The sequence below is a fragment of the Hydractinia symbiolongicarpus genome, chromosome 13 (assembly GCF_029227915.1).
Source record: "Hydractinia symbiolongicarpus strain clone_291-10 chromosome 13, HSymV2.1, whole genome shotgun sequence".
Taxonomy (NCBI): domain Eukaryota; kingdom Metazoa; phylum Cnidaria; class Hydrozoa; order Anthoathecata; family Hydractiniidae; genus Hydractinia; species Hydractinia symbiolongicarpus.
Window position 1 is genome coordinate 13151923 of NC_079887.1, and position 16994 is coordinate 13168916.

Genomic DNA, 16994 nt, shown 5'->3' on the forward strand with positions numbered 1-16994 from the left:
TCCTGAAGCTCCTAAGATTACGTGTTTTTAAATCTATGGCAATCTTATTATAAAATTGAGGCTAACCCCTAATACCCCAATCTCTTAATATGTTTGAAATAAGTCTATAGAGCTTTTTATGTATTTGTCGCGTAAAGGTGGAGCCATTTGATGATGTACGTGGTGAAATCTTGAGACTATCGTTCAGCTGCCGAAACTACAGTTGTATGCTCATGAAAGCATCAGAAAACACAACATGTAAGTATATTTGCAGAGTTCATTTATTCACATATTTTATAATATTATTGTTTTTTTTTCTTCATTTTGACTCAATGAAACTTAAAATTTGAATAGTTTTAAGGCAATCTCGAAGTCTTAGGGTCCTCCTCAGATACCAAATTGACCTCTCCATTTTCAAACCAATTCGTTAACTTGCTTTAGTACAAAAAAATTGACACTGCTTCATATACACGACTTTGAATCGCTGGCTACAAGCTTTTACAAATTTGATTCCTTAAAAGAAACACGGAAATGGGCTTTGATTGTGTTTTATATAATATTAAGGAGTAGGTACAACATGCTATATTTTGTACTCTTCTTATATGTACGAAAAAACAGTACTGTACTATATTTACTATACTTATACCAATTGATGTCATTTGTGTGTTTCAGATGATATCCCGGAATCTTTAAAGCCAAAGGAGAATGAGACATTATATGAGTTAAAAGACCCAGATAGCAGTGGAGAAGAAGGCGGTGACGAGAATGGAAATGAATTTCCTTATAGCAACAATACAGATATTTGGCCTCAGCCGGAAGAAAGTACAGATAGCACTCCTGCATATGTAATGACAACAACAGTGTCAACACCTGTTCCACACGATCATCAACAAGATAGGTTTCCGCTTTCTGTTGGATTCTGTGTCACAGGCTTACTCTTGGTTATAGCTGTTGTAATCACGTATACCATGTAAGTATTCGAGAGAAACTAACATTCCAAAACATACCTATTGCCATAAATACAATATTAAGACCCCTTCCTTTAACACTCCTCCCAAAATGGAAATAAGTCCCAAACTTGAAATGTATTTCTAACAAATCAGTCCCATCTTTAAATAAGGCATGTAAAAAACATCTCCACACTAATATATTCTATCTGCCAAAAAGGTACATGTGAACTGTGTTAAAACAAAAACATTATAAAAACATGTAAAGTTATAAAAACATGTAAAGTTATTTTTAGAAATAGTTTTTTTGTTAAATTTTCCTGTTATTTTAACCCTGCCAAAACCAACTGAACTTAATATAATGATGTAAAATATTTATTTGTAAAAATAATACGTTTTTCTACTTTGTTCAACAAGGTAGTTCTGTTATCAACACTCCAAAACTAATAATTTACGTACCGCTACACTAGACGGGTATCCTTCCGTGCTTCCCTAGTCTTGGTAGTAAAAACAGCAACAAAACGAGCCCATTTTAAGTTCCACTGGCCTAAAACCGTAGAATGATAAACATCACTAAGATAAACTATCTGTTTTATTTCATTTTAGATGTCGAAAAAAGAAACCGAAGGTAAGTGATAATTCATCTGTTGATTTTCTCTTCACTACCAACTCAGTTAATATTTAGAAATTGCTAAACTTGAAATACAAAATTCACTATGCAAGGCAATTAAAAAAGCAATTTAACTGTTCAGGTCCCGCCCTATTTCAAAGAATTTCGTAATCTTGCACAGCCCCTTACTTTTTTAAGTTTTACCCAAAAATGTTTTGAATTTTAGTCACTCATAGAGGGAATTGTAAGGAAACACGAAAGCTTATGTAAATAAAAAAATTACTTTCTAGCAAAAAAGTGAGGCGAACAAGGAGCCGCATATCGCAACCCATATAGTAGTTTCTCACTGCATTGTTTCAAGTGTTTTCAATGCATAAAATATTTGTGATCTTTTATCGTATTTTGTTTGCTGAAATTTGTATTTAAACAACAGAAAACCTTTATTTAGCGATTTTTTTTTGTAGGAAATAAAAGTTATATCAAATCAATTTGCGGGCTGATAATTTTACTAAAAGATTCCGATATTCTGAATGGATTTGGGTAATGCTAGAAATATGCAACTGGAAACAAGGAGGCTGTGAATGCTCAAGCAAGAGGGTATTGTTTTTAAACCTATCCACTCATTACTTGAAGAGTTACTTACGTGGATGGCAATAAAAACTTAAAAATTCAGTAATTTGGAAAAGAGAGAAGATAATTAAATCGGAATGAATTCCTTTCACAATATTTTTACAGAATCCAAAAATTTTAAAATAATTCTTGTCGAAGTTCGTTATATGTTGTGTTCATCGATATGAAGAACTCAAAAGGAATTATTTTGCCCTACCCAATTTTTCTCAGTTTACAGCAAACCTGTTCTCTTGTTCTGAGAGAACCCATGTGTTTTTCACCTACCTACACGTCCATAATGCATACCCTATTCCTTTTAGCATCATTGCCTGCGCCAGAACTTGATTCCTTACAATATTATTTTCCTAAAATTTTAAAAAATCAATTTAGAAAACAGTATTACTTGGAGAAAATTAAAGCGATATATCTACTGGAATTTAAATCTCAAGTAACTATTTCACAATCACGTACAATACAATATACCAGGATATATAACAAAACTATATATACATATTTACACGGTGTTCTAAGAAAGAAGAAAAAACGTGGATAGAAAATTCCATAATAAAGTTCTTGCAAAATTGATAAAGAAAACCCTAGAAGTTTGAGAAAATTGATTTCTTATAAAAATGAGTTATTTTTTGCATGATTAAAAGCTATTTAATTTGCCAAGCGCGTGTGTTTTCATTAAACGTTAAATATATTGCAGTATAAGCTTTCTTCACCAACAAATTTATATGCGGCATGGCACTCAAAAGAATTGGAATTTCCTAAATTTTATTGCAATATTTGCAGCGTTTTTTTTGTACCTGCTCCAACAAATTTATATTACTGTACAGTGCTTGTCTGTTAGCCAAAATGGTAACCGCAAGTAGCAATAACAGACCTCTTCTCTCCCCTCCCCCACCCTTTCTTAACCACAAATCCCGTTAACGGATTTAGTGAAGGTAGTCCTTGTCGCCCATGTAAATACCATGTACATTTATTGAGGAAGAAGGGTAGCTACTATACCTTTGTTTCAGGAGATCAATATAGCTCGCTCGAGAGTGCTGGTTTTTATTTCTACGTAAAACTGTTTTCTAGTTGGGTAGATGCTAGAAATTTGTGTAGCCTTTAAACATTCGAGGAAGACCACCTTTACAGTAGTCACTTCTACCTAGTTGCTAGCTATTATATTCGTGGAAATTAGTGACGCTAGCTAACCACATAAAATATAAATCAGTTTATTTATATAGCTAGCTAGCTTTTTTCTTTTTTTCTTTTTTGGATAATGTAAAACAATGCAAATTATGTGTTATAAAATTTTATTGTTGGTTGTAATCGTCAATAAATGTCGTGTTGGTTTAAATAAAAAATATTGTGCTTTTTGCATAGTTACTGTCTCAAATATATTCCTCTTCAAACATATTTTATGTAGTAGCGGTAAAATGCAGAAAAAAGTTTCCCCCGCAAGTTTTAATGCCGTCATATACCCAAACGCGGGCTACCCGCCGTTTTTTAACGCTTGATCTGCGCGCGTATTATAACGAAATAAGTATATTAACCTGCGGGAAATCGGTACGAAGTGCGTGTTAAGGGTTGTAATTATTTGAAAGGTAGGAAGGTGATTTTATCATCCGTCTTAGATCAAGTTAAGGTTAATTTTTTGGTTAGACGACTCCTTCAAATATTACAATCAAACGTTGTATGTGAAAGAGTACCTAAAATGTGAAATGTTTCGATCTCTCTTTATCTTCATTTACTTTGTCCCTGCTTTATTTTCCACAAAGTTTTAAGATGGCGTTTTTGATGTGGTAATAATTAATAACAGAAATTACCCCTGACGCATGCTTTGCATAGGATCATTATTACATAATTATTAATTATGTAACAAAAGATAATTCAACTTCAAAGATGTCTGCCACACTTGATCCAAATATTATAGATCTTATAGATAATATGCTACTGGTTGCTAATAAAGTAACCAAACTTAGATTAACTAAACTATTCCTTTAATATCAAAAAAAATTTAGTGTAAATGCGGTTAGGTAGGCAAGGTAGCAGATCCTCTATAGTCTCGTCTATCCAAACGCTATAACGAAGAGGCATGTGTGCCAGAGACTTATGTAAGCTGCCAGATAAACATTATCTTTAAGCTTTTTCATAAAGTAAGCAATAATGGCTTTTTAAAAGGATAAAAAAGCATTATTATCTATTTTAGTGCGAACGTGGACAACACAATAATTATCTGACGTGATCGTCTTTTAAGTATTCAAGAAATAACTCTAAACGATTTACATCGACTAAAATTGTATTTAGCGTTGGCACGTGGTTCTAATTTCCATTTCATGAGTAGGCTGGAGCTTTCAGAAATAATACCAATTGTTTGACGTTAGCAATTAAAAAATATCATTTCCTTATATTGGCTATCGACCGCAAGGTAAGTATATTATAAATCATTTGGTTGCTAGATTTTTTTTCTCATTAGATTTTATAAAACCAAACGGAATCCCTTATTTAACCTTTCCAGCAATCTATTAGTTAACATTATAATTTAAAGAACATTTTATGTCCAGTAATAACTAATACTGTAAAGGTTGTTTATCCTTGAGCAACAGTTGCGAAATACACTGCCAATTGATTTGGTTAAGCCAGGTTAATATTTGGTTTATTTTCAAATTATTTGGTTTGTTTTCACTTTTCTACTTACATCCAAATTTATCAGGAAGAACAGATTTGTCATAGGAAGATTGGTCCTATGAACATTGGAAATTGTATCCACGTCAATGTCAGTAAAATTAAACAAAATACGAAGGTTTTTTTTTCATAGATAAGCTTTCGACTTGTTTTATAACGATATTTTAGATGTATGCTACCTAAAACATAACCAAAGCTAACTGCAATGGGTAACGTGTACTTAACAAAAAATATAACGATATGATCTGGAATATAAAAGTAGATTTTACCAGTGCTTAATTTTATGCTGAAGCAGAAGTAGATCATTAAAGAAAAACACAAGATCACAATAATAATAATAATAATAATAATAATAATAAACGTTGACATATATCAAGTAAAAACACCTCCAAAGTTGGAATCATGAATTTAAAATTCTAAAAAAAATTAACTTCGACTTATGAAAAATTACTACAATTTAAAAAAGACTAAAGATTAGACGCACTTAAGATTGTGATCAACAGTCAGCAAATCCTGATTTTCGTTAGTGGTTAAGCAATTCCTGCTTCGGGAAGCTTGATTTTTTTGTCTTACGTAGATTGATTTTCCCATCTTAAACGTAGTCAGAAGAACAATTAAACTAATCAGTATTGTAATTGCAAAAAAAAGGTTGTAGTCAATCTTGTTTTGTCTTATTCTCCTTTTTTTACTCGTTTGGATCCTTTTTTTCTATGTAATCATCCCATGAATATAATTATAAAATTTCTCTTTGTATAGTACCTTGCGAAAGAAAAGCACATGATCTTGAAGGCAGTTCGAGACGGCATTTGAACAAATAGTAGTTATGTAACCTTTAATTTTATGCTCAATTTAAGAAAGCTTTGCGATTCAAATTTTTATCTACCAGCGCCGTTGATATTAATGATTGCATTGTTCTTTGTCATTTGTTCACTTTTTCATGTAAAAGTCCCTGATAACGAATAAAACTGAGTACGGCTTATTTCTGGCAACAAAATATATTATCCTTTGTCTAGCAGTTATAGTTAAAATCCACATGAAAGCTTAAAGAAACCACAATATCTGTATTTCAATGCATTCAAGCACTACCGCTGACACATATTTTAATGCGAGTCATAAATCATCACTATAGCAACCGCATGCTCGATTTAACGAGCAACATTTGCTCCTAACAATGTCTTATGTAAGAAAATTCAACTCGATAAGTGTCTTCAAAAACATCGTTGATAAAGGTGCTTTGCGCTCAATGTTAATTTCAAAGGAAATGTATTCGAGCGTTCTATGAAGTTTTTCGTGAAAAGTATGATATAAAAATGGCGGGTTGTTTATCGACAAGGTTACTGCTACCATATTTGTTGACGTTTTTGGCAAAAACATGGTTGACTGCTGCTGTGAAAGTGGAAAGAAAAGAATTGGGTGATATTATTGTTGTTTTGGATCAACTTGAATGTGAGCAGTTTAAAAATGCGAATTGGAATGGAAGCGTATGTTCTTGTGTTCCTGAACGTAGCACTTTTCATTTTATTGATAATGTGTTTGGTTGTTTTAAGGAAACTGAACTCTTAAACGGTATGGGTTTTTTTATATAATTTATTATTTACTTCTGATTTCTTTCTTTTTGATTTGACTCTTGTTTATTTTTTTTCCATTTATATTCCCTAATTTGTAGTTCCCTTCTGTATCTGAAGTGCATTATATTTCACGGTCAAAATAATGTATATCTCTTTGACAAAACACAAAAACTTTTTAAAAAAATTATTTTAACAAACTCAATAATATCTAGCTATGTATTGACATTCAGATTTCTTGAACGGGACATTGCTAACCTGATATAATTGTTTGCTGATGTTTCTTCAGGAAGACATTATTAAATATGTCTATGTGACACAAAATCATCCGGAGGTGATTCTAAATTGTTCATAGAAGTTTAAAAACAGAACTTATGACGGACAAATAATCTTCTATAGCAAGGAATTTTCGTAAATGGTCCTCTCATCATAAGAGTTCATAAAAAGTATAAGAAAACAATTTTTTAGGTGTACAATCTTATTCTACGAAAATTAGTTCTTTCCGTATGTTGCATGCCATTGTCTTCCACAATTCTCACTCCAAAAATTTTAAAACTCCCCACCCGCAAAATTAAAATAAACTTTTCTTGTAAGTGTGCTGTTGTGGGTGTGCTACCATATTTTCACCCCTCTTATTTATTACGCTATCAGTCTTTCGCCTTAATTTCGAGACAGTATTATGGAACTTTTTTAGGCTTGTAGAAGATATCTTTGTCCGTTGTTTATGGCCTTTATTACTTAGCTGATATAAGTTTTATAGTAGGACTAGTTAAAGAAAGCGTGGTCTAGCTAAGTACAAATATATAGACGTGCTAAATCAGCAAGGAAAGACAAGCAGAAACATAAAAACAAAATCTTTGGTTTACTCCGAAAAACAGCGTGTATATGAGGTCTACGCGAAATAAGATTTCAGACCGGATAAAAAAAAGTTGATTTCACAGCGGATTGTGCGAACTACCTATCATGTTCTAAATTTTTAGGGCGAAAATAAAATTACATTTCTGTCATCTCGTTCATGTTGATCGCTTCGTTTAATCAACATTATGCAAACAGCATGAAGTGTTTTTTTCAGTTAACTCCCGAAGTAGAGTTCTAAAAAGCTGTGAGTTCTGATCATATGAGCCCATTTAGCCCACGTGCGTTGTTTCATTTATGATAGCAAGTTCTGCTTCTCAAAGTTTGATAATGAATGAACCAAGTTAAGCTCCATTAGGTGTTTGAAAAAAATACAATATGGTTAGTATTTTAAGTCCATGCTCATTTTTTTCTCATTTATCAACAATCCCATTAAAAACATGCTAGGGATAAAAAATTAAGTTATTATTCCAGGAACCCACTCGAATAAAATATTTTCTGTTTAACGTCTAATTATTAAAAATGGCAGATTTGACATTTATGATGTCACAATTCGCATTATTTTATCTGAAAAGATAATCAATTTTTATTATGCCCATTTTTCAAGCATCAAGTATAATCTTTGTTCAATTCATTTCTGTTAATCGGGCGATAAAAAAACCAAGGTTAGGTAATTATATCACTTTCAGTGTAGTTTGTATAAGTATTACTGTACACAAAAGAGTTTTTTGCTCAATCTGCGGTTGAAATAAGCCTGCAATGAAATATGATTGATAAAACAGTTAAAGTTAAAACGGGAACCTACGTGCCGAAGTGATAATCGCAGCAATTATTGGCGCGATAAATTCAACCACATGGAGTTCTTATCGCAGAAATTGTTACCGAGAAAGAAAAAAGGGTATGAAAGAAATTCTAGTTTTTTTTGTTCTCGTAAGGAAGATATTTTTTTTAATAATATAAGGCAATAAGGCAATAAGAGTAGTTTTTGCCAATGATATTATACAGGAATAATTCACGGGCAGAAAGTTTTTCGCAAGAGATCGTGTTTTTTTATCAGGAGTGCGAGAGATTAAAGATAAGGATGCTTATTTAGCAGAGGAAAAATGGTAGAAAAAGTTTTCGCTGATCAAGAATTATATTTAAACTACCTTGCAAAAAAGGTCAAAAGTCGCGAAAATCACAAAACTATCCATCTGCGAATCCTTTCGACTTTAAAAATTTTGAATGTGAGGTGTACTAGTCGTTGATAGCCTCCCAGCGGTTAAGTACGCCTTGCAATTAACCTCCAAATTAGAACGTGCCTCCTCTGTATTTGAGACCCAAATCTCTAATATGGGAAGAGGGAACTTTTATACGGGTTTGTACTTGGTATTTGACATGCTTAATTAATTCAGTCTGCACACAATGATAAAAAAACTGTTAATTTATACATTTTTGTTAATTTTTTTAATAATAAAGTAACTATATAAAATTTTTTATTGAATCCAATTATCCAACCTCTTCCCATGACCCTGCGTCCTTTTACCTCAGGCAAAGTATTTAAATTTTGCTCTCTTAATCAAGCATTTACATATTTTGACTCGGTTAAGTTATTACAACTAACTAGTCGTTAGCCCATGGAAAATATTTTCCGATCGCTATTTCGTGCCTTGCTAACATTCATTTTTATTGCTAAGCGGGATGGTAAGGAATGTTTAGAATGCTATAGGGCGGGAACAGCATGTATTGAATGCAAAAACATCGTGGACAAAGATAGAAAATATTTGTCTTGGACTGCTTAAACTGGTGATTTAAATTAGACATTATGGCTCATCCTCCAACCCTAATTACAGGATAGGGATTTTTTGCTGTCTTTATTAACAGTGATATCAAATACTGTTCTTTATAGAAAAATTAATAAGCAAGTAATTTTAGTTTAAAAAACATTCAATTATACTTTTTTTTACGTGCATTCATCCTCTTATGGCTCCTATGAATTGCCCGTTCATTTTAAACAGAGCTAAAATTTCGCATTCCCGATTCCAGAGCTCTTTGAGATAAACCTCAATTTTTAAATTCCATATATTGTGATCCTCATTTAGGTTGCACGCAACGTACAATACGTACAAAATTTATTTATGGCTCTCCTTCGCATTTGTTTTCCTTGACTGGTGAATACCAATGCACAGATATGCAAATGTGGAAAAAAGGAAAATGGTATAAACAAAAGAATTTTGACATTGAAACAAAGCGTGTCGAAGCTCGTACACGATTTCAGGTATATTCTTATTTCAATTTGTATGCGTGTGGCAGAATTAATTGATATTAGTATAAATCCATTGGTTTGCCTTTCGTATACACACCGGGCATCGCTATATGTTGTGCGTTCCTTAACACAAAGTCATTTTGGCGAAGAGACAGAATGTGAAAGTCGAAGGAAATAAAAATGGTTACCATGGTTCTTTCATAATGGTAAAGCCTTCCATGATGGTAAATGGTGTTGTTTTCAATAAACAAAATTCAGACAAAATTGAAAAACTTAATTGAAGGTTCTTGTGAAAAATATTTTCCAATACTAGTTATGTATTCTCTGTGTTTTTTTTGGAAAAACACAACAATTTAGTTTTTTATTTTATCATCAACCAATAAACAATATATTTTGCTTGACAATGATATAGAGTAAAGTTCTTCCATGTAAAAGAGGTGTGACAGATGTTCGTTTTCCGATGATGCATGTTGTCAAAAAAAATTAAGTACTACTGGTACTTATTATCGGAAGTTACAAGACGTTGAAGACACGTAGAAGATCACTTACAAGTCAAACTCATTAGTTATTGTCTAAATGCAGCGGAAAATCGGAATTCAAAATATGTTTACAGCTAGCTATAGGTTTTGCGTTGCAAGCGAGAGATTTTCAATATTACACTTAAAATTAGATCATATTATGTAAAGTTTTAAATTTTTATAATTCATTAAAATATCTGTATCGCCTTTTTTACATTTAGATCAGTTCAAACAACTTAGGCGACATGGAAGGACAGTTGTGCAACGTCAAATTTGCTTGCAAAAACATTTACAATCTAGACAGAGAAGAATGTATCATGTTGAAAGTCAAAGGCTTCTTTGAATGTAAGATATGCAATCTAATCAATATCTTGTTTTAATGTTAATATATTTGTTCTTTTTTAGATATGGAACCTAATTATATTGATAAAATCACCAAAGTCTCCTTCTAAAGCAAGCATTCTTATTTATAGATTCCTATACATCTCCTATGCTAACACTATCAACGACAACAAAAACCAAAGTTCCAACTTCAGCAGAAGCTAATGGAACATCTATTGCATCTCCTACTGCTCACACCGATCAAAGAACAAAATCCTTCATAGATGATTCATCCGTGTACACAACCAAAATGATGCGTTCAAAGACAGATGCAGTGATGGCTATGGAAAGGATGACACGAACAAGCAACGTATTGGTCATTGCGTTCAGCTCCATACTGTCTGTATATCTTATTGTTGTTATGGTTATATTTACAACTTGCAAAAGGTATCATTGTTGTCCCTTCGTGATATGTTTGCAGCGAGTAGAAGATAGTTTTGCGGAACTAAAGTAAACGGTACTTTTATTGTTTAGGTACAAGAAGAAAATTAAAAAGGTAAGGAAATGTCAATTTTGCAGGAATGGTATTTTGAATTTACAGCTTAAATACAAATTAATATTCATTTTGTTTATATTTTGTCACAGTATATAGATAAGTTAAAGTTGACCAACCTATATCTCTTCTTACTCAGAAAGAAGACTCTGCCAATGATTATCACCCAGACAAGTTATACGCATGCGTCGCACTCCCTTCAAACCGTAAGTTATTTATGAATTGCTGCCTTTTAAACATTAAAAATAGCAATCCAAGTCGAAATGCTCTTTTAACAAGAGAGGTTATGCACCGACTGATAGCCTTGTGGTAAAGCGTTCGCTTCCAGTGCGGGAGGTCTTGGGTTCAAACCCCGGCCGAGTCATGCCAAAGACTATAAAAGTGTGAATCTATCCTTTCTGCTTAGCGCTCAGCATGAGAATAGGATTGATATCTTAGGCGGTTGTCTAGTTGAGCGATTGCTGTGCTTTCACGACTTTCGTAGCTCAAATAGGAGCTTTAAATGTGCTAGGACCCCCTTCGCAGGACCCTCGTTGATAGCAGTACCAATAGGAACTGAAGAGGCTATCCTGGGTAAATAATAGTAATAATAATACGTTTAAAACGGGGATTTTAGAAACAAAAAATTTATTCTAAACATACGTTATTTGTAAGCCAAATCGCCATTTAAGCCCGATCTAAAGATTATGGAAGGCAGGAGCTAGTTGATATGCAGTTAAATATAACCCTAATTTTTTTATCGCTTATACCTGTAATTCTTGTTCAGCTAAGATTTGCTTTGTTAGTTAATATAAACCTCCCCGTTTATGTTTTTGTTAACGATATCGATACGAACATACTTTGTACGAATTAAAAAACAAAATTCTGGGCTTATTAAGCAATGATGAAGTGCCATCGATTAATAACAACTTGATGTAATTTATTTTTAAGGTCCGATCAACACTCACGTGCAAGATCAGCAACTATCACATGTAAGTTGATTAAACACTTTTTAATTGTTTCTATTAGTCATCAATAAACCTTTTTCCTCAGAAACTGTAAAGTGTTGAAGATCAGTGTTATGACATATTTCATTTTCGCAAAAGCCCAACCATCGTTATTAACCAAGCTATTCATTTTGGATGTTGCAACAACCAGATAACCAATGTCGTTAAAGTAACGTTAAAGTAACCAATTTTTTATGTCTCAACCAATAACTATTAAAAAATTACTTCAGTATACTTTTTAATATCCCATTCGATTAATTAATAATCAATTAGCCAAATGCAATGCTTAAATTCTCTTAATTAGATGTGCAAAATAGGTTGGTTACTGAAAACGAAGAAAACACCATGCCATATGGTTTAAAATGATAAGTGTTTAGTTGGACAAAATTCTTATATAATAATACCAAAAAATTGACTTTTCACTGAGTTGGTGTATTTTGGATAAAATGTAAACATTACTGTTAAGTGCTGCAATACATTCCCCATCTGTTTTAGGTTTCGGAAGGAAAATATACAGCCCTGGATTTAAGAAATTGTCCTGAAAACGAATACAAGCAGTTAGACTATAAACGTCAAGAACACACTACCCAGAACAATGTTGACAATAGGCAGTCACACCCAAAGTTGCACCCTGTGTACTCCCTAACAGATGATGTGAATCTTTTGAACAGGGAGGAACCAATATATTGTGTTATTGAACCAGAAGAGTTTCATCAGAAGGATACTGTAGAAACAGAAGATAAAGACGAACCATTTTATTTTTTGACTGTACCCGAGAACTGAAATAATAAAACACAATATCTTGCATATTAAAAGGACATTATATTCGTTTTTTGGCTAACAATGAAGAAAAGTCGAGAGAATTATATAAAAGAGTTTAATAAAGTCATTCAACATAGATGATCGCTTCGATGCATTCGACGAAACCAAGAACATGAGGATTCTCAACACCTACAAATGTTGACATTTTAGGTTTTCAGACAATAAATGTTTCGTCTACCTCGTTATCTTAGTAAAATAAGTATTTTTAAATTTTTGTTCTGCTGTAGAAAAATTATGAGATTTTAGTGACAGTTTTAAGTTCATCGAGAAGTATAAACACTTCAGAACATGTAATAAATTATTATTCTGCAAAATAAAAAATATATGACTAGTTTAGGGACAAGGGGGACGATAGGATGTATTCTTTTTAAATTTAAATAAGTTACGTGGTTCAAAAATGACATGCAATCATATTTTTTAGTCTCCCAGCTTTCTTACTTAATAAAATTGGAAAACCGTCGCTTAATTTTAGAGATTTAAGAAGAAAATTTAGTAGGAATAAGTCTGTTTCAATGATTTTTTTTCATGATCAGCCGTGGTAAGGGGGGAATTAAAACATTGTATGAAAAACACTGTTAGTATGGATAACGTTTAAGACGCCACGTTATTTACTTGCTGATTAGACCTTTCAGTTATCAACCAATGGTTATATAATTTAGCATATTGGAAGAATCGTAGTGGATAGTATAAGAGGCGATATGTATTGATGAGTATTTATGGCAACTTTAATGTAGGCTAGCTAGCTAGCTAGCTAGCTAGCTAGAGCTATAGCCAATAGCTGCAAACATTTTTTTCTTATCCCTCCAAAAAGTTTACATTTTTAATGTAAATCCTAATATCTAGTTTATTAAAACTTAGTGGGCTTATATAACGTTCTTAACTCTAGTGGTTATGATGTTTACTGAGTTTTTATATTTAAGATGCCATTTTAGTTCTTATGACGCTCGACCTACTGATATTGGTCATTACTCAAACTACCCCTTAAGTTCTGTTATAATTGGGAAAATGTAATAAATTTCGTTAGGATTTTCGTTAGAACTCGAAATTTACAGCACGAATTTATTTTATCAAAGGGAATATTAGACATGCCATTAATCTGATTTCTCGACTTTTTCGGATTCCAGTTAGAAGTCGCAAAAAAACGGATTTTTGGGCAATTCTTAGCGTTTTTTCATGCTAACTATGTAAAAACTAGAGAATATGTTAAGTAACTTTTATTTGGCTGGTCAGAAACTTCAGAGAGAAAACTAATTTAATTTTTTTTCACAGATAGGGTTCTTTTTAATTAAATGTTAAGCCGCCAATGACGTCGCGGAAAAAGCGCTGACTTAAGCGAAAATTAATTGCTGTCAATTTTGTTAATTTCATGACGTGTTTAGTTTGATTTCATTTGGACGAGCCTATCAAAAGATATGGAAGAGAAGGAATTTTTAAAGGTCATGTAGCTTGAGTTCCTTGGAAAAATAAAACAAAGACTGATAGCCTTGTGGTAGAGCGTTCGCTTTCAGTGCGGGAGGTCTTGGGTTCAAACCCCGGCCGAGTCATGCCAGAGACTATAAAAGTGTGAATCTATCCTTTCTGCTTAGCGCTCAGCATGAGAATAGGATTGATATCTTAGACGGTTGTCTAGTTGAACGATTGCTGTGCTTTCACGACTTTCGTAGCTGAAATGGGAGCTTTAAATGCGCTAGGACCCCCTTAGCAGGACCCTCGTTGATAGCAGTACCAATAGGAACTGAAGAGGCTATCCTGGGTAAATAATAGTAATAATAATAATAATAATAATAATAATAATAATAATAATAATTTATTAGTTGTAAGGGCACATATACTTAAAAACCTTCTTAGCTTGTGAAACCAAGTCTTGAGGCCATCTTTAGTCTCTATAATAATACGCCAGTTCTGTCTGTCTGCGACTTTTGCAAAGTGGATAAATTTTCTTTGATAAAGTCTATAAAATATCGCCTAAAAATTTGTTCTGTAAATTAGCAAACTTTGACGTTAAAGCAATATTGACGTCAAAGGAAAGTATATTAAGATTAGTGAAGCCATTGCATTGCACTTTTGAATTTAAGGCTAAATAACTTGGAAACGGGTAGAAATAACTGACGTCATCTCCTGCGTAGGTAACTAGGGACCGCCTGGGACCAATTTGGGTAAGTTTCCCAAACCTGGGTCCCCGAATCCGTTTCGGAATGGACGGGTTGATGACGTCATGAAAAAACCTTTAAACCCTAATATCTCTGCAACCATTTATCAAAAGTACATGATCCTATACATTTTCTTGATCAGCGTTTCAAGATCTATGCGATGAAGGCAACATGTATAAAAATTTCTAAAAAATTAGGTTTTGACGGGCCATTGCTGACGTCGGCAACTTTTAAAACCCTTACATTTCATTAATCGCTCATCAGAACCACACAATTATATACATTTTCTTGATCAGCAGTGTAAGCTCTACACAATGGAGGAAACATGAAAACAAGTTTCTCAATTTATTTATTGTGTATTTGCACTGCTGACATCAGCAAATAATCTAAAACAACCTATTTTTCCATTGTCGTTCTGCCTAAGTGGATTACTCCACGGGCCCTATCGACTAGTCTCTTTAATAATAGCCGTATTTTGTCTGTCTGTCCGCGAAAACCGCGTCCTGTTACAGAAACACGAAATGCGATATATAAAGGACGGGCGACCCGTGGATTTTTCCACGGATTAACGGCTAGTCTCTTTAATAATAGCCGTATTCCGTCTGTCTGTCTGTCCGCGAAAGTCGTGTCCTATAACGGAAACACAAAATTTTTAAAATGCGCACTAATACCAAATGCGATATATTTTTTTCCACTTTGTTGCGACGGGTAAATTTAGAGGACGGGCGACCCCGTGAATTTTTCGAAAGGCTAACGACTAGTTTATCTATATTCACGACAGGGTTATTGTGATGAATGTATCAAGTATCAAAACATATCATGTTAGGCAGTGCTGCCAACATATTGAGTGCTTATCCCACATTATTGCATTGAAACAGCATGTGAACTAAATAAATCATGTCTGGTCTATTTATCTACAATTCCCTTAGCTGTAAAAAAAATCAGTTTCCCCAAGAAATTATCCCTGTTTATTAATGCCCTTAATTCTTAAAAAGGTAAAAACAACCTCGATCCCAGGGCTTTTCTCTCCTTTTGATATAGAAAAAAGACAAAGAGCTCGGTGATCGAGGTTGGATTAAAAACAATTTTTTTTTATCTTACTTACCGAAAGTGATTGTTTAAATTTTTATTTTGTTTCTGCCATAAGCAAGACGTAAGAAACGCTTAATTGTGTTTTTTGCATAATCATTATCACAGTCTGATTTCGAATTTTTACTTGCTTTAAAACTTGTCTAAAAAATAAGGTGTTTCGACACCACGTTGAAAAACGAAACCGAAAGAACTGAAAATAAACTAAATTGTCAAAAAAAATTTTGGCTAATTATATTTCATGTTTCTATATCAACATCATCGCCAGGGCTTTTTATGTTATATATTGGGACCGTCCCAATATAAAACCAAAAAAAACCCTGGGGACGAGGTTAGTTTCTATGTTAAAGAGACCAAGAAAATGACCATTTTTATTTTGTCACATCAATCACAATTGATGACGGAATGATGACAGAGACTAAACTGAAAAAATGATACAAAATGTCAAAAACTTTCAGCACGCCAAAGGACGTGAAAATAGCAAATGGAAATGTACAGGAAGGTGCTTAAGGAAGATCATTTTTATAACGAACGGGAGTCCGAGACTGATATCAAAACGCCTGGGGTCTAGGTTGGATTGCAATCTGTTTTACTTTGAAATAAAAAATTAAAATTCTAATGAAATTTTGTGCACCATAAAAACTTTCATATCTAGAAAAGAACAAGTCACGTATTCCTAACCTTCGACAAATTTTTAACCTGCCTATTCTTATAAAGGTAAATTTAAGGGGAATTTTACTCCAAAACGAAAAAATATGTACGCTCCCGGGTGGGCTTGAACCACCAACCTTTCGGTTAACAGCCGAACGCGCTAACCAATTGCGCCACGGAAGCTGACACATGCGTTATCTTTAATCTTACATAATTAAAAACTTTTTATATACAATACGATATACAAATATATATAAATATAAAAATACATAATTATTTATAAAAAAACCGTTTAATACAATTTTTGTTCAAAATACCCATGATTAAAAGCATCTAGTCCACCAACTTGATACTTTATTGTCACACGTCTCCTTGTATGCATTTTACGCGTTTTTATAGCACAACTTGTTACTTACAT

At 33.0% G+C, this 16994-nt stretch overlaps 1 non-coding gene across 1 annotated transcript; it reads right to left on the reverse strand.

Annotated features, from left to right (window-relative positions):
• Nucleotides 1-16685: 16685 nt before the first annotated feature.
• On the reverse strand, nucleotides 16686-16759 carry Trnan-guu (transfer RNA asparagine (anticodon GUU)). The gene has a single exon. It is a non-coding gene; the product is annotated as a tRNA-Asn (tRNA).
• Between the last annotated feature and the right edge of the window lie 235 nt (nucleotides 16760-16994).